The following is an 18,176-nucleotide window of genomic DNA, read 5'->3' as shown; positions in this document are numbered from 1 at the left end:
GTCGGCAAAATGATTCTACATACACGTATTTGCGTCAACATTGATTTTGCAGAAGCAGCAACAGAAACACATCCAAGAGGCCACGACGGGGCCCGATCTTCGCCAGACGGACAGCAATGTAGTCCATGTGCATGGCGATGGCGTGATTGAGGACGAAGTTGAGGACAGCACAGCACTGGCTGCAGTGCAGCAGCAGCAGCAGCGGCAGAGGCAGAATCAGGAGTTGCATTCGGGCGATGCAGAAGAAGTAGCAGTTTGCTGAGGCGTGATGCGGGTTTAAGCGTCTGTTTGGATTTGGTCTCTGAGTGAGGCAGGGCCGGGCCTGGGCCTGGTCTTTGGGCCGCAGAACCGTCCAAAAGTTGCGTGCCCATAGGTCTTCTGTGTAATTGCGCAACAATTGTCAGGAGCGGTGCCCGGATCCACTCCACTCCTGCTGACCCTCTTTAAGTAGCAGTTGGCGCTGGCTGCGCAGTTGCTGCACTGCTTATGCCACTGCCACCACTGCTGCCACTCTAAGGGCGCACTGCAGTGGCAGAAAAAACCGCAATCAAGACACGGACACGTCATGGGGCACAACAAAAACTCCTCCAGCCAAGGCAACGACTGACTACCTTCGTGTCTGCGTCAAACTTGCGGAAATCTGATTTTAAAATTATTAACAACATGCAACGACTAAATAGTTTTGCATTCGATAACAAAGCCGCTCCTGCTCCACTGTCCCTCCACTCCACTCCACTTCAGTCCAGTCCACCGATTGACTGCCGCCGTCTCTCTACTCAGAAACATGTCCCCGGGAACGGAACGGGAACGGGAACGGGAATGGGGGCAACCATTATTTGGATGTCCATTTTCTTGAAAGCAACTCCGATTCCGTGGTGTTCTGTGGTCCTCTGGAGCGGCCGCGCAGCGCCATGTCCAGTGTCCAGTGACCGCAACGTATAATTCACAAATTCAAATTCAAACGATCGAATGGCACTTTTGGCTAGCGAACCGTTATAGGGTTAATTAAATGCAGTTCCAGTAGCTATCGGGGCCTCTGCCTCTGCCTCCAACTCTGCCTCTACTGCTACTCGTCGTTGCATGGCAGCTACGCTTTCATTTCCACGCCAGTTTCTCCAAGCAGCCAGCTCCAAGCCCCACAACTCCATCGCCAACTACATCGCCATCGCCATCGTCATAGCCATCTCCATCTCCAACTCCATCTGCAACTTCAGCTCCCGCGCTCCACTGCAGCTGCAATTAGAAGTTGCACAAAAAGCGCAGCAAGAAAAACGAGCCAAGCTCCCGTAAAAACATGAAAAACAAAATGGCGATAACTACCGCAATTTGCATATAAATGGACGTAGAAACGTCTTTAGTCACCCGAATCTTGAGCAAACCATAGGAGCGATTAACATTGTTGTCGACTGCCTGACGAGCCGCGGCGCGGCACAGTGCACAGTGCAACGTGCAGCGTGGGCGAGCGAGGGCCTGGCGGGGGCGAGTTCACTTGCCACCAGGCCAGCGTCAGCCCACGGAAAGCGCAACAAAATGGCGGCACAGCCGTCAGAGCGTGGCACCAACACCGTGGCCCCAGTCAGCTCGAGTCGCAGCACCAACCTCAACACCAGCCCAAAGCCAACCAACACCCCACGCCGCCTGGTAGCGTCCGTCCGTCCGTCGCGTCGGCAGGGCAATGGAGAGGCGATGCCATCAAGCGTGTTGGGTCGGTGGGCAACGGTAGCGGCAACAGCAGTCACAGGGACAGGCACAGGCACAGGGACAGGGACAACGAAGCGGTTGGCCTCCCAGTACACTGCGCGACATTTCGAAGCATAGTATCGTGTTTATGTGCACATGAGTAGAAGAAGGTCGACCTTTTAGAGAAGGCCAAGATGTGCCCGAGGCTGATACCATGCATTGTGGAGGCAATAGGATGAGAACTTTGCTGACGAAATATATCCCTGAGGACTGTGCAATATATCTCAAAGAACATGACACCCTAATCTACCTATCTTCTAGTTCTCTTATCGGCCTTGTGGAAAAACTTTCGAGTAATTGATACAAAATTTGGTAATAGGTATGGTTTTTTACTTTTACTTTAACGAGTGCAGACATAAAGCTACTTTAAAAAATTATGATGACTTCAAAATTAATGAAAATCGACACAGCCAAGTGTCCTTATTATGTAATATGTCTCCCACTTTTTGGGTTTTTCAGCTTTAGGTTTTACTTGCCATATTGCAACGTACATTGTACATGGGACCATGCTCCGGCTATCACAAATCATAAAATGCTTCGAATTAGCTCTCAAATCGCAAAAGTGCGTGCTCCGGTTTTGCAAATCGTAAAATTCGTACGATTTAGGACCGACTTCTAATTAGCACGTAGCACACAAATAAAAATTGCTATTATTTGGTATTGCTTTAGTTTAATATTTATATAATTCCCATGTTCAAACGCTTACGTTTCATTTCTCATTGTATATTAATATCGTAGTGTATGCAGCCTTTAGAATTCTTGATGAGTGGAGCCACCTAATGGAGCGACGCGCAGTGTACTTCTCGACCCCCTCTGTGGCTTGTAGCCTGGTAATTGCGATTGTTTTTGCTCGAGTGGCGGGGCATTTGCCTGCAGAAACGCGACCGTTGCAGCCACCCGCGTCCACTCCCCAATCCCCAATCGCACTCCTACCCCCCCATTGATATCGCCCATTGTACCGGCGGTACGGCTGTTATTATGCAAATGCCATTCACAGGTAATTACCACGCTGCACCGTTATAATTGCACTCGAAGCCCAGCTAGGAGTCGCGGCCGCAGTTCGCGGTTGTGGCAGCGACGGCGGCGGCTGGCTCCCATCTCGGCTTTTTGCGCGGCCAAAAACGGCCACGGAGCTGGAAAATCGAAACTGGCAACAAGATGTGGCTGCCATTAATTACCGTAGCGGCAACACTGAGCTTCTCCCTCCAGTAAGTGGGGGATTCCCACTCGGGCATTGTTTGAGTCTGTTGAAAATTTACCAAACAAAATGTAGAAATAACCAACGCAATAATTGCAAAAGTTCTACTTTTGTAATTGTGATTTGGAGAAACAAATATTCGTAAAATCAGAACTATTTTCGTAAGAATTCTGCACGGATGATAATATATTTTTTGTCTTGTTTTTAGGCTGCTCGTTCCTATGGATCGTATGGCATGTGCCCGAGATAGGAAAGAAGACTATATCTGTTACATAGATGTTTAATCCATTCAAGTATGTCCAATCAGGACGATTTGTGACTTCCTATAAAGTAATTATATGGCAGTTCTTACAATAAATATTCTCACAACTAATTCCAATCCAATATAACAGTGCCTGTCGCATTGTAGCGCCGATCCCGAGATCTTTATCTGGACCTTGACCTGTGGCTGTGGTGGAAGCCCTTATCCGACATTGGCGGCGACAATGCGACATTTGTGAGCAGCAGAAGCGGAGCATCTCCGCTGATGCTGATGCTGATGCCGATGCTGACACCTTTGCTGGTCTCGGGAAGAGGAGTCATGAGAACGCAGACACAGACGCGGGCAAATTAGAATAACTTAAATACACGGCGGCACGCATTAAGCGGCACCGGGTTCCGGGGCAGCGATATTATCATCTGAATCGGCATCGCCAGCGAGCCGCTGCGAATCCTTTTTCACTCTTCTCTCGCCCGCTATCAAAAAGTAATAAATCTGCCGCTGATCCATCGTAAATCTTTGCGTTCCCTTCATGATTTACCCACATAAATCAAAATTATCGACCCGTCGCTCCGCGTTCTGGCTTCTCAGAGTGTGACTCGGACCTCAGCTTTGGTATGGGGATGGGGATCTGGACCTGAAGCTGGAGCTGGAGCTGGACTTGCAGTCAGGCAAGGGAGGGCAGTACAGGAAAGGAAACGACAGGACCGGACAGGACAGGACAGGACAGGACAGGCGTCAGAACTGGCCCTGTTAACTGCTCGAAAGTGTTAAATGCATTCAATCTGCAGACTTGTCCCGACCGATTGGGATTGGGATTGGGCAGACTGAATTAAGTCTGCGTTGCCGCTCATCTCTCCATTAGCCCTATCGCCAATGGGATATTGGGAAATGCAAACTTCGGACTGTTCGGAATCTGTCGCAAATGGTTTGGGTTCGTTACTCGTACCATTCGAACGTTTTGGTTAGTTCATTTAGCGCTCCAATTATCGCCTGCAGCTATAGGAAGGGGCAGGGCCAGGGCCAGGGGCAGGGCCAGGGGAAGAACGGCCAGGAAGTGAGTGGCAGTTCCAGCTGTCGGTTCAATCAAACGGATCACCCACCAGCAACCCGTCAACCTGGCAACCCGGCAACCCGGCAATCAGCAGCAGCCTAAGAACTACGTTACCACAAGTCAGTCAGTGGCTTGGGATCTGCTCACGCACCTTTTCCTCCACGTCGACTTGGGAGATTGGGAAAATTCGTCACATGCAAAGTGAAATTACCTGGTCGGCTAATTTCATTTAATTTTCGGGCACTGTCAGCCACTCAGCCAAGAAGAAGCGACCGCTACAATTACGGAATATTTTCCCCAATTAATAATTAATAATTTGTTTGGGTCACGGAACGCTCTATCCCGCCGCTGTCTGGCCTGTGTTTTGTTTGTGTGTGTGAATTGGAGGGCAACAATTTGTAGATACAGCGACAGTTTTTGTTTTTTGTTTTTTGTTTTTGGGGGATAGAAGCTAGAGAGAAAGGCGCTGTGTGACCCTTATCTGCTCCCTTCCACCCTGGCCCAACCGGCTGACTGAGACGGTTAATTGCTGTCACAAAGTCGAGGTCGAGATGGAAAGATGGAAATGGAAGTAGAAGTCAGGAGTGGAGTGGAGTGGAGTGGAGAGGAGAGGAGAGGAGGAGTATGGAGGATGGAGGTGCCTCTGCAAGTGAAAATCTTTTGTACGCCACCACAAAGACACGCAAAGGCAGTCAGAGGTGCAGAACACATTTTGTGTGTTCCTTCCTGCCCTGCCTCTTCCTTTTGTCCGACAACCAGTTGGCTGATGCCCAACCAACCTGATGGACTTCAAGCCATACTCATACGAGTATCTACTACGAGTACTATGCCCAGATTTCCGACTTCTGTCATCTGTGTTCGAAGGCACAGAAATGGGGAGAGGCCATAGCTATAGCCTTCCATCCAGCTGGAGTTTGCTCTAATTCAGCCTCAATTTGTGCTCGAAATGGGACGATAAATTAATTGAGAGCCCCGGACAGAATCACACTTGATACCCTGGCAAGCTAGCTGAGGCCGAGGCTGAGGCTGAGTGATAACCATCGCTCCACACTCTGCCGCTGCCTCTGCCTCTGCCTCTGCCTTGCAACAGTCCCATTTCCATTCCCGATCCTGTTCGGGGCTCGCATTCCCTATCCATCCCATCCCATCCCATTTCGCACTTCTCCTGGGGGCAACAGCGAAAATTGTGCCCAGCTTTTCTCTCCTCTCTTATATTTTGCAGCCAATAGAGACATCAAGATCGGCCTAAGCCAAGCCCTGCCCGTGCCAGTGCCAGTGCCCGTGCCACTGCCTTGTGCCCCACTCTCTGTCCAGAGTAGAGTCGATGCAACAACTTGAATTATGTATGTCTGGGGCTGTGAATGAAGCGATGTGCGACCAGGATTGGCTAATGTACGGGCTATGTCCGCTCCGTGGCTGCCACTGCCCACTCATTCCGCGCCAGTCCCCGCCTGCACCCGCGACGCAGGTCCGGTGCCGTATCATCAAAATTGTCGTTGGCTCGCAGTTAAATTAAGTCATAAATTCAGTATTTATCTGCTGAATGTAGTTTGTTGTCCGGTCATCACTTCAGCGTCAGCCTTTGTCGCCGCAGCCCAGCCGAGCCGGTCGCCCCTCAAAACAGTGGGAAAAAAACGGCTTTTTCAGCATCAAAATACATCAGATCTTTGGGATAAATAATATATTCTGTAGTAGAACCTTAAACTGAAGAGAACAGACAAAGTGTGCATCCTGTAGATCTCCCCAATAGTCTTAAGAGCTCTCAGTTTTTTCCCAACTGCGTTTCTCGATGTCATCTATAGATTGACTATCATTAGCCTTCTATAGATATAAGACATGGCATGATAGATATTTAGAAATGAAAAATGAGTGATTTTTAACCACTTTAATGTCGCATCTTTCCACGGTTGGAGTTCCGTGAAAGCTGCTTTTATCCGCGTTGCTGTGGCTGCTTTTATGGCAACAGATAGCCAGCATGTGTCACCCGGCACGGCGCCCCCCTTAGCCCCATCCTCATTCTCATTCTCGGACGGGACGAGACGGGATGGGACGAGATGCGACGGGACGGGATGGGAAGGCAACATCCTCGAACGTGTTGGATGTGGTGGAGTTGGTTCCGGGGCTGCTGCGGATTAGCCCCACTTAACCAGGCTCTTGGGGCGGTGCAAGTAATTGGAGTGTGAGTGTTGGCTCCTTCGCGGCTCCATTCGCACTGACTGCCAAAATACTGTTCTCGAATTCTGCTCCACCGCAAGGCAGAGTCCCACACAGTCTGTACGACTCTCACTTGCCAACTTTCAGATTTATTGGTGCACATCAATTAGCTGCCATTGAGGAGGGTACTCAGATCCAGGGTGCCAGATCCATGGCATCATTGATATAGCAATGCAGATCAATACAAGAGCCCGTAGTGCTCAGAGCGTTGGCCAATTAGTCACTCTTTGTCATCCCGACGCACTGCACTGCTCACGAAATCTTTATCAGTATTCCGAGCCCTAGGACGAAGACACCTCGGGCCAGTGCAGAGACTGTTTACTATTTCGGCTTTGTCCTCCCGACCATTTATTGAAATATCGCATAACGCGCCATGGGTATTTTTTAATGTCAACTGCGGCCGTGACCAATGCTAGATTAGATCTGGATCTGTGCTCTCACCTGACTGGGAGTCGCACAGTGGCAGGTAACCGAGTGGCCAGCAATTGTCATTGTCGCAGTGGCTGTTCCCGTCGGTATCGCTCTTCTGTCGAGCTGCTGCTGCTGCTGCTGCTGCTGCCGTGTGACAGACAATCTGACGACGCTGATGGCGATGATGACACTAAGTGTCCCCACCTCTCGATCACGTGCGCCTGGCCCTGTCCCAGTCCCAGTCCCAGTCCATGGGTCTTGGTCTTGGTCTCAGTCTCAGTCTCGTTCGTTGTTCTTGTCAGTTCGACGGCGTGAAATATTTTGACAAATCGCAGCCACTTAATCAAAAATCATCATCAAAAAGGGATCGATGTTTTGTATTGAGGTATCAGCGCGCATAAAGGACGAGCCGCGTTCCCTGTGCTGTGCCACTGGCTGCTGTGTGCCTGTCCCTGTGGCTGTCCCTGTGGCTGTGTGGGTTGAACAAGAGATTTCCGCCGAAGCCGATAAAAGGTTATAAGAGACGGCCCGCTGGGGCTGGGCGACTGGGAGGGGAAAGGGAAGGGGAAGGGGAAGGGCTAATCGCCTCATAGAGCCTGTCGCACTTGTCGCCCTGCCAAGAATGGGAGGAAGAATTATGGAAGATGCATATGTGTATAGTAATGACACGTTATTAGGCCTCATATCAATCTTTATAATGACTTTGCCTATGAACAACGTGACAAACAGGTGACTGCCGGTACGGGAGGGAATCGGTGTGTTAACTAACCGATTGCCGCGTTGATTGCCGCGTTGGGTCGCGCGACTCCGAGTGCCCTGCCCCAGTCCCCCTTTGCCTCTGCCTGTGCCGCTTCTCGATCAGCCTAATAAATCGCCCAACATTTATCACCCGCTTAGGACGTGACGAATTAGCAGTTTCTCGAGTCAATAAGAGTCAATAAAATGCATTATCCGAATGCTTGCAGACAAGATAAGTCTTCACACAAACACGACGCAACACATGTGCCACCAATCATCCAATAAACTCCAAGTGTGGAGACAATCCCAGTGCAAATGGTGTTTCAAACAGCTTTTATACTCGAAAATAGTTGACAAATAAACTCGTCATATCGTGGGAAATATGAGAGGAAGCTGCAAATGTTTTTCAAACATTCAAGCAGATCCTTAGAGGAATATTTTTATGAACAAAATGATCTCAAGATCTAGGTCTAGGTTTACATATTCAAGAGATTCTACGATAGATCACCTTAATATCACAATAAAGAGAAAATTGAAATGATATTCTATTTAGTTTCCAAATTAATAATAATTTTCTGTATATCAAAAGCAACCTTCGAATAATGTAAAAGAGAAGCAAAAGGAAGAAGAGGGGTTCGGATCCCTATTCATTGAACCCGATTCGGAAGGCATACAGCCAGATGCTGGGGCTATCGGCAGGGAGCGAGTGAGTCCGTAATTAAAGTTCATCAGGAAACAAATGCTAAAATCACGCAACCAACCAACTCCGCCGACTGAACTAAATGATGTGCAGAGACAGCAGGAGAAGAGCGGGATGGAGCACCAGCAAAGGTCGATTGCGATTCGATTGCTTCATCCGACAGGCAGGTGATGAGCCGTCATGCAAGCCCAGAGAGATCATGGCAGAGAGGCTGGATAGATTGCTTATTAGAGCATTGATGAGAACTCCGTTTTCAAGCTGGAGCTGAAGCTGAAGTTGAGGCTGAGGCCGGAGCTGGTGTGCGCGCACGCGATTGATTACGAGCCACCGCGGAGTCCGAGTTGGAGTTGGAGTTAGAGTCCGTCGGGTCGAAGTGTGGACTAATCTTCATAGACAGCGCATGCTGGACACGCGCACGATACGCATCTCAAGAGCCACCGCCACTCTACCTCCGCTACTCTATCTGGGCTCCTCCTGAAAGTCACCTGTCCGTCGAGGTATTTCCGCCGGCTACCAAAAAAGACGAACACACAAAAAACCTCAAATGTTGCGTCATTATCGAGAACATTGCCCATTTTTTTGTGGCTGCTGTCGCGGCGTGCTCCAAAATTTATTCCATATTCACCTCGTCCTTGTCCACATTGCTCTAATTTTTTCCACTGGTTATCGTCCTTTTTGTTTTAATCAGCAGAGGTCCGAAGTAGCCGCAGCTACAGCCCCCATCCCCAGACCCTGCCCCGATCGCCTTCACCTTCGCCTTCGCTATCCCATTCCAATGTGGATGTGGATGTGGATGTGGAGCGCGCATGTGTTTTGATGAATTGATGATGGGGTCTGCTCCGATGGGTCTCCGATGGAAAAACGCCTGCCTGGTGAACCCTTTGCCCCTAGTCGGTTTTCAGTTTTTCTTAATTTGGAATTTATTTAAATCCACAATGCGAGCAAGGGTAAGGGTGCCGTCAGTCAGTCAGTCACATCGAGGCGGTTCGTCGCCCCCGTTTTGGCAGGTGCAGTTCCTCTTCTTCTATCTTCTTCCAGTAGCATCGCATATGACCCTTCCACGCCGCCGCTAATGCATAAATAACACGTTTGGGTTCGCAGCCCTTTCGCTCTGTGTTCTGTTCTGTTCTGTTCTGTCCATGTCCGTGTCGGTATCCGTGTCTGTGGGGAAACATTACAGCCGCGGCAGCCACTCACCGAATTTTAAAAGGCGTTTAGCTTGTTACCTTTTAATAATACCATTTAATTCCCCGTTGCGTTGCCCGGCGTAGGCGCGGAACCATCAATCAGCGTGCAGATAGCGCCGCAACACACTCACACACACACACACATACACAGAATGCTCCAAAGTGCAATTCATAATTTATTTGAGTTTTTGTCGATCACCCTGGCTTCATTTTTTATACTCGTACCAGCACTTCTTCACGGACAGGGACATGGACATGGACATGTCCAGCTGAAGATGGCACCGCATCCTGATGAGCTGATGTCAGAGTTCCTAGTCCCTCCGCTCAACGACTGTGTGGCAGTGGCTGTGGCTGTGGCTGTGGCTGTGTCCACTTGCCAGAGATCACAATCTGTTGAAGACTTTATCAAGCACATTTCTTTCTGCAGATACACTCGTATATTGAAGTATTTTTGTGGGTATCCGACTACTTATTTGAACAAATTTATCCTAAATAATAATGTATATATTATTATTTATTAGACGAAGATGTGGTTAATTTTAAATTATTTAGACAAGTATAGGTTTTGTAAAAATTTATTTGATCAACAGATTTGTGTATTTTAACAAAACCTTTACTTTTCCTCTTTTATGCGAGACCTTCTACATTAAAATCAACATCGATTCATCCATGCTCAGTCGAGTGTCATATGGAATCGGTCAAAATAATACATATGTCGGTATCATGTAATTTTCCAATACATGGCTGCCAATTGTTATAATTTAAAGAGATTAAAGTCCTGCAAAACATTTCAATCAAATAAGAAAGTGGGGAGCCCCTCTTATTCATTTCTTAGTTAACATTCCTACTGGATATGGCTTTCTTTAAGTACACTGGGGTATTTATAAATTTTAAAAGATTTGATCAGGATTCGGTCGAAGGTTTGTTGGTTCTTATAGACTCATTGCATATTGAAATATATTAAGACCTAAAAAAATGTTTTAAGACGTGATAGATCTTCAAAAAGTAGGGAAAAGTCTTCGGGACTTTGCGAAAAGTCTTCGACGCGAGGTATGTTTTATTCAGAATGCCTGAAAATCGAGGACGGAAGAAGAAATCTTCACAAACAACGGACAGCACCGTCAGTCTAGCAATAAAGGAGCCATTTCCGCTTAAATTGGCTAAAATATAATCTTGGATGGTTCGTCGCAGGCTTCGATGTACAGTATATCCCGAAAATAGGTCTCCAACAACAGTAAAATCAGATCTTTTTTCCAGATCTTTCTAGATTAAAATCTGACTAATACATCGCATAACATAGTTTATTGTAGGCACTTTTCATTAGCTTACATTGGAGCCGCCACCCTTAAATGTTGGTAAAAGGTAATCATTAGTTTTTTAAGAGTGAACAGCATAAACATTATGCATAAAGTATGAAACCTTGGAGGAGTTGGCTCTAACTTTGGACTGCTTTCAGCCCTTTATGGGCTGGTGGCAGACATTCCAGCGGATAATGCAACGGCAACATGAACATGGCCGACGCACGCTAATGGGCGGCACCCTAGACCGCGCCGCACCGCACCGCACCGCACCCACTCCCCATGCGTCCGAGACCGAGTGCGAGTCCTCATCCGCACCCCGACGACCAGAGCAGACCAGGCCAGGCCAGACCAGACCACTGTGGGGTGAGTGGGTGCTAAGTGGCTACTGGCTAGGCCAGTGGGGGTGTTCGTGCCTGGCCTCTGCTGTTGTGACGTGGCTGGCAGGCCAGCTGGTCGGCTGGTCGACTAGTCGACTGGTCGGCTAATTTACGAATAAATAATGTGGCACACTCTCCTCCAGAGCTAAGGGAGGGCGAGGGATGGCAATCGCCGGGGCGGGGATCAGTGCTGTGCTGCCGCCATTAAAAGTTGACGGCGCCGGTAGTCGATGCCGCAATTTGTGGCCCGAAATCGCAGTTGCAGCCCAGCCCGCAGAGGCGGTGAAAGGCGGCGGCTGAGCATCGCCGAGGAACAACGGATCGAAAAGTGAGTAATGCTTGGAGCTTGCAGGAAACCGGAGACGCAAATTGCAGGGTAGCGTCATTTCGGGGGAAAGATCAACTCTGACCGACTACGATCTGGTAGAGCAGGGGTATAGCAGGGGGCTACCGACAATTGTCTTTCGATCGTATGACTGCAGACTGGGAGCTGTTCCTGTGACTGTGAATGTGCCTGTGCCCGGGCTCTCCAGAGGCTGGGTTTATGAAGTTGTGGATTTTTCGCCGGTTTAATTTTCGATCTGACTGCAATTACAAGCCGTAAATTTGTCATGGCGCGATAAATGTGTAGCGACGGTGGCAGGAGCAGCCTCCATCTCGGGGGAGGAGGGCGCCGGGGCACAGCCTAATGCATGTAATCTGCCACTCAACACCCTGCCAGGTCGTCCGGCTCTCGAGTCTGAGTCGAGGATCGAGCTGGGTTTTTGTTTTGGCTTTGGCTCTGGGTTTGGTTTTGGGGCTTGTTAAGCAATTTGGCACGCCTGCGCAATGCAGGATCGGATCCCCGTTGGGAGTCAGATTCAGAGTCAGAGACAGAGTCAGAGTCAGAGACCGGCCATTTTACGGGCCATAATCAGCAACAAACTAAATAGGATTGCGGTGCGGATGGCATCGAAGGATGTAATCGCCGCTGGCCAATTCATGCTCACATTTGGGCTGGTTAATTAAATACGGATCTCGTTTTAATGGTCGGTAAAACTTGATGAGGAACTTTAATGGCCAGGGCACCTCGCATCACATCAGTCACTGGGAGAGGAGCAGCCACAGCAGCCTCAACAGCCGCAGCAGCAGCCGGCGGGGCCAACTGCGGATCGCTAAATCACCGTTAAAGCGATAAGATGGCCACTAACCGACGTTGCAGCCATGGGGCAGGCAGCAATAGTCAAAACAGCAACAGCGAGCAAAATCCACATTTTACGAGCCAATTGGCAACGCAATCCCAATCGGACTCCTCCAACTCCTTTGGGGCATACATTGTTGCCGGCTCTGATGAGTGGCCCCGGCACCTCGACCGACCCTCGGTCGTCGCAGTAGATGGCTCGGATGCAGACGACAAGGCAACTGGAGCTCTGGTTCAAAGTCACCAAGTCACTGACAAAAATGTTGTAAGCCTCGGCTCTCGTCTCTGGCCAGTCGTTGCCGCCCGCTGGCGACTTTTAGTGCCTCCACCCGCTCTTGCTTGCGGCTTACAAGTTGCCTCCTCGGGCCTACCCTGCAACCAATCCGGCGGACGGGGCATAAAATTAAAATGTTGCACGAGGCAGCCCCCGTCCGCACACCCCATTGGATTGGGTATTCTTCGACCCCCCCCCCCCCCCCCCCCTGCCACTGCCACAGCCACAGCCACAGCCCCAGTTCGAGGCGCACTCATTAAAAACGCCATAAATGCAATAAAACGTAGAGCAAACATCGATTAAACAATATTTATGGGGCTTCACTTGCACATTGTTCGCTGGGTTCTGCGCCTGGGGCTGGGTTCTGGGCTCTAGCTGGGGCCCCAGGCCTGGCCGCAATTCCGCACCACCCGCCACTGCCACAACCTCGGGTGCCAGGCCACCAAATCCGCCCCAAGTTGGTCGTGTTCTCGGCATGTTTCTCTGTCTTTTCATTTGTCCACCCATATCATATCGGTCGCCACACTTGTCTCCATGGCAGCATTTGCCACTCGTACATTTCTGACAAATTTCCGCACACTGCCAATTATATCCGATTAGCTGACAGACCCAGATCTCTGGGTTCTGAGTGGGATATCTGCTAAAAACATTGCTGATGTTATAGATTCCGATACTGGACCGATAAACATCCATAATATTGTCTCCTCAGAGCTATTAAGTCGCAGATGTGTCATTGACAGCTTCATTTCGAGCATCCAGGGTGCGGGATTATAGAAATTATCGCAAATTAAATAAACATTGGGGAACATATTAATTGCGGATCGGAAATGGGAACGGAGAGGCTGGCAAAAAGCGTTTTGCAGGCCGTTTTGCAGGGTCTTGCGGTCAAAGGCTGGAGTGCAGCTGTTGGGACCCCGTTCAAGTGTTGAGACAATGGCAGTGCACGGCGCTCAATGAATAACAATTACAGCTATTAATCTTGGCCCAAACTGCTGGTCCGATCCGATCCGATCCGATCCGTCCTGGAGTGTGGTTAGACGCTTCGTTCTGCTCCGTTTTTTGCCCGGCAATTTGCGGCCCATTTATATATTTGTTAAGTGGCCGTAAAAGCGGTCACGGCACCAGAAACAGCACGAGCACCAGCCCCGGCAATGGCAATGGCAACTGCAACTGCAATGGCCTTTTCTTTTTATTAATTTATACATTTTGTATAAGTAATAATTGTGCGGAAAACGGAAACAATGGAGGTTGTGTAATGCGGCCAGACAAGGCGGCAGCGGCAGCGGCCAGGAGAGGCAGGCGACGGCAGGCGACGGCAGGCGGCAGGACAGTGCCACACGGATAGGCCATCTGGTGCTGCACAAGTCAGTCAGCCATCCAGTCAGCCATCCAGTCAGCCTGTGGCTGTATCTGTGTGCCTGGAAAGGAGTGAAAATTGCAGGTAATTACCCAGTCGCACACACACACTCACACACAGACAGGGAGCACTCTGTGAATGCAAATGGTAAGTACGGTCATTATCTGCTCCAAATTCGAGCGCCAAGCAACCACTAACCGCCGCGAAACGCCTTCATAGTGGAGCTGCAGCCAATGCTCGACTCCACACACACTGGGACTGCGTCCGAATCCGCCATTCTAGTTGTCTGTCAGACTGTCTGATGTCTGTCCAATGGTGGCCCTCTCTGGAGCCCGGGAGCCCTGCAGCCCTGGAGCCCTGTGGCCCTCCTGCAGTGCACACAGGAAGCAGTCGCGATGGCGATCAGCGCACTTACGAACACTGCTTACGGCCATAACCATCCGGAGTCGATTCAAGCTCTCAGCCACTGCAGAAGCCACTGCCGCCGTGCCACTGTGGGTAGTCATGCGGCGGCTTATGGACAGAACGGCTCGACTATCTTTATTTATTGGGGTATTTTACCATTCAAAGAGTGGCCAGAGTCCGCGAGGATTGTCTGCGAGAGCGAGGCTCCCGACTTTCTACTGTGACTAATGATTGGTAATTTGGCCAGCAATTCGGTTGGATATTGGCTGTACTTCTAGATTAAAATATAAACAGTATAAGTACTGTATATAGGTATGTATATTTCATGGGTGTGATGGCTGGCAATTAGTTGTTGGACTTGGAGTTGGAGCTGAGAGAATTTCAGGAGGTGTAGCCCAGGACAGAAACAGAAAGGGTCGACGTCGACCAACATCTGACCGAGTTCCGGCCAGCCTAACCTTCGGGGACTCTGCTGGGAGTCCCAGCCAACCCCTTCCGAATTCAAGCGTATAATTGAGGTAATGTCGATGGCGATGGCGATGGTGATGAGAGTGAGAAATGGACTCCAAAGTTAGCCACAGCCACAGGCCACAGGCCACAGGGCAGGGGGTGACCGCAGAACGAAACATTTCTGTGTTTGGTCTTTCGGATTCGATCAATGGTAATGCTAGAGAACTTACCACAACTCAAATGTTACGATAATTTGCATTTTGAATTCAATAATTTGCATTCTGGAAATCAGACCTGCGTGGCATAGCACGATAGGGTGCATTAAATATTCAGAGAGCTCCCCCAAATCCACTATTTTGTGTGTGGTTTTTTCGGGAGAGGGACAATGACCCAGTAGCGTTTTGGGCAAGACCAAATAATACAAATTATATGTATATGTACCTATCATATTATGAAGAAGTCGAGGACGCAACTGTCTACGCGGCCTCAAATTGCGGGTTACCTTCTTGGGAGGGACGGGACGGGACACACTCAGGTGGGTTTCGTATTTGTCTGTGTGGAGGGGCTCTGCACTTGCCTTCCGACTTCTCCACCGCATCATAATTATCATTAAATGGTCTCAAGTGCCATTTGAATTTGACTAGAACCATAACTACCATATTTGGAACTGAAGATGAGTCAGAGCTAGCAGCCCAAAAAAAAGATATCAAATATATTCCAACCGATCCGATCCGATCCCATCCAGTAGTGCGCGCATTTTCCCATGGATATCAGCATTACGAGGACGTCATAGATTTCGACATCGTTGATCCGCTCAAATGAACAATTTCATGCTTCCAAGTAAAACCCATGGGTGCCCCATGGATGTCCCATGGATGGTCCAGCAACCAGCGACTGGGAAACGACAAACATGATTCGCATATACTCAAAAGACAGAGCTTTGATTTTGTTTTCGATTCCATTGGAGTCGCCTAATCCAATTAGGATAGCCAGCCGCCAGGCTGTTGGGCGCTCCAGTGGATAAAGACCTAATAATTCCCAAATTATGGGAAGGCTTTGTTCGGTGATCTTCCCCTTCCCCCCCTACCCCCTTCCCTCTCCAGCACGGTGAGCCTATCAAGGGCGAACCGCCGACCGCTGCACATATTTAATAAGCGTCGCTCATCATTCCCAATCCCAATCCCGATCCCCTTTCCCATTCCCATTGACTCCCGTCCCTGTACTGTACTGTCCTGTCTGTCGGAGTCACTCGGACGCACATATATCAGTCGCATGAAGACATCAGAAAGCGGATCTGGGGGTCAGCTGGGTCAGCTGCTGCTGCTTGTGCTGCTGTCTTCCAACTGGTTGATTGCTGGGGCAACAACTGGCAGGTCACTTGAGGAATTGCACCACAGTACGCATTTAATTGAATTAAATTCCGAATCGATTCCGTTCTCCATCTCCACTGTCGCCACCGTCTTTCACCGTCTCTCACCGCCGCGACTCTACCCGAACTATCGCTTTGATCAGTCAATCCAATTATTTGCAGAATTTTGTCACATAAATAACTAGGCTACGGCCTGGAGGGGGGCAGGGCAGAGGAAGCCGCGCACTCGTACTTCCTTTCGCATATCACCTGTCCTCGGAGCAGAGCGATCGCAGCCACTGGGCGCCCGCCTTCGTGGTGGTTCGCAGCGCTCTTGGCCGGCCATTGGTACCCGTTGGCGTGGCGATTACCACAAATTCTGGGCCAGCAATGGGCTCACCCGCTGAGCCTCGCTCGCCGGCTCTCCCTGTGGTCACATGTGGTCCCTGCTTCCGACAGGGGTGACGAAAGGAGGGTAACGAGTCCTGCGTGCCCTGCTACCGTGCACAGCAGCAGCAGCAGCAGCAATCGGCAGAGTCCAATGTTTTGTGCTGAGGTGTTAATTGAATTCGTTTTGCATAAGTGGCTAGTGGCAGGGGAGCAGCAGCAGCAGGACCACCTGCGCACACCATCTCAGCTCAGTGTCGAGGGTAGACAGGGACGGAGACAGGGACGGAGACAGAGACGGACGGAACCCTGTCCTGGCAGGCATTGTGTGTTAATTGTTGCAACAATACTCGAACTGTCGTACTGTCGTACAGTCGCAAAACAAAGCGAGCAACCAATTGTCAACATGACAGCAACAACGATCGTTATAGTAGTACTAGTTGCTGTTTCTGTAATACCCTTTGCAGAGGGTATTATGATTTCGATAAAAATCTATCTAAAAGAACTTTTTACGAAACAACATATTGTATTTTTTTCCTTGTCTGTGATCATTTATTCTAAAATACATGTATCTAAAAGAGCATTACCTTTTGATCAGTATATCATGTACATAGCTGATATGTAAGTCTGTAAGAAAACCTTTTCGTTTTAAAGATACTATCAGAAGGAATATGGCATGCAGATGGGATCGCTAAACCATCCATCAATCTCATCTTAAATGAAAGAAACTTTCCATATTACTTCTTTAAAAAAAGATGAAAATTATAAAATAATTATAGTTAATCATGATCCAGGAACAATTCTATATAATAAAGAAACTTCACCTAAAATTTCAAAAGCTATTCTCTATCGTTCATTGTTAAATATCGTACAAAATCGACTATATCATAGTTTATGCCATAGAAACTTTAAATCTGAAAGTGTATCCCATGCTTCGACCTAAGAAGCTTGCTTTTCTTTCTGGTTTTTTGTTTGTGTTGCAGTTGCAGTTGCATTTGATGTTGCCACTTGGCGCTTTCCGCTGTGCCTCAGTGTTTCTCGATTGTTTGGCATGATCTTTATCGGCGAACAGTATTTGCATATTCCACTGTCGTGGGTCCCTGACGCATCTGCATTGTTGTCGTTGTCGTTGTCGTTGCCCCGTTGTCGTTGTCGGCTTTATTATGTCATTGCGTCATTATCATCATGCATGTTTATGGGGCATGTTTATCGCCATCCGTCATGCACATTGTGTAGAAATTAGCACATAGCCCAAATGTGTAAAATAGCGGCGTGTAAATTAATTGCCAGCAATTAGCGGTGCGGGGAGAGCGGCAACACCATACCACCGCCACCTAATCAGCATTGGCGCCTTGGCTTTGAGCACGCCGCTAATAGAGCCATCCGATCAGGAGAGCAGTAGAGATGGAGCTGGATCGCTGGATCGCTGGATGGCTGGAGCCTGAGCCTCCTCACAGGTGTCAACTCTGCGACAGCTGAGGCTGGGAATGCGCAACGGTGCTGACAGCAGAATGCCCTTTAATGTCGCAAGTGGCGACCCATGCAAATGTCACGTTATCCGTGTCGCGCATTGTCACGCTGCAAATAAAACATAAA

The 18,176-nt window shown here is 49.1% G+C and overlaps 1 long non-coding RNA gene across 1 annotated transcript; it reads left to right on the top strand.

Annotated features, from left to right (window-relative positions):
• The first annotated feature begins 2,787 nt into the window (after positions 1-2,787).
• LOC108150880 lies at positions 2,788-3,707 on the top strand. The gene is made up of 3 exons (XR_001774697.2): positions 2,788-2,948; positions 3,147-3,268; positions 3,331-3,707. It is a non-coding gene; the product is annotated as an uncharacterized LOC108150880 (long non-coding RNA).
• Positions 3,708-18,176: the final 14,469 nt, after the last annotated feature.

This window comes from Drosophila miranda, chromosome XR (genome assembly GCF_003369915.1).
Source record: "Drosophila miranda strain MSH22 chromosome XR, D.miranda_PacBio2.1, whole genome shotgun sequence".
NCBI classification, from domain to species: domain Eukaryota; kingdom Metazoa; phylum Arthropoda; class Insecta; order Diptera; family Drosophilidae; genus Drosophila; species Drosophila miranda.
The sequence above is the reverse complement of the archived record's forward strand: the minus strand, read 5'-3'. Positions and strand labels throughout refer to the sequence as shown.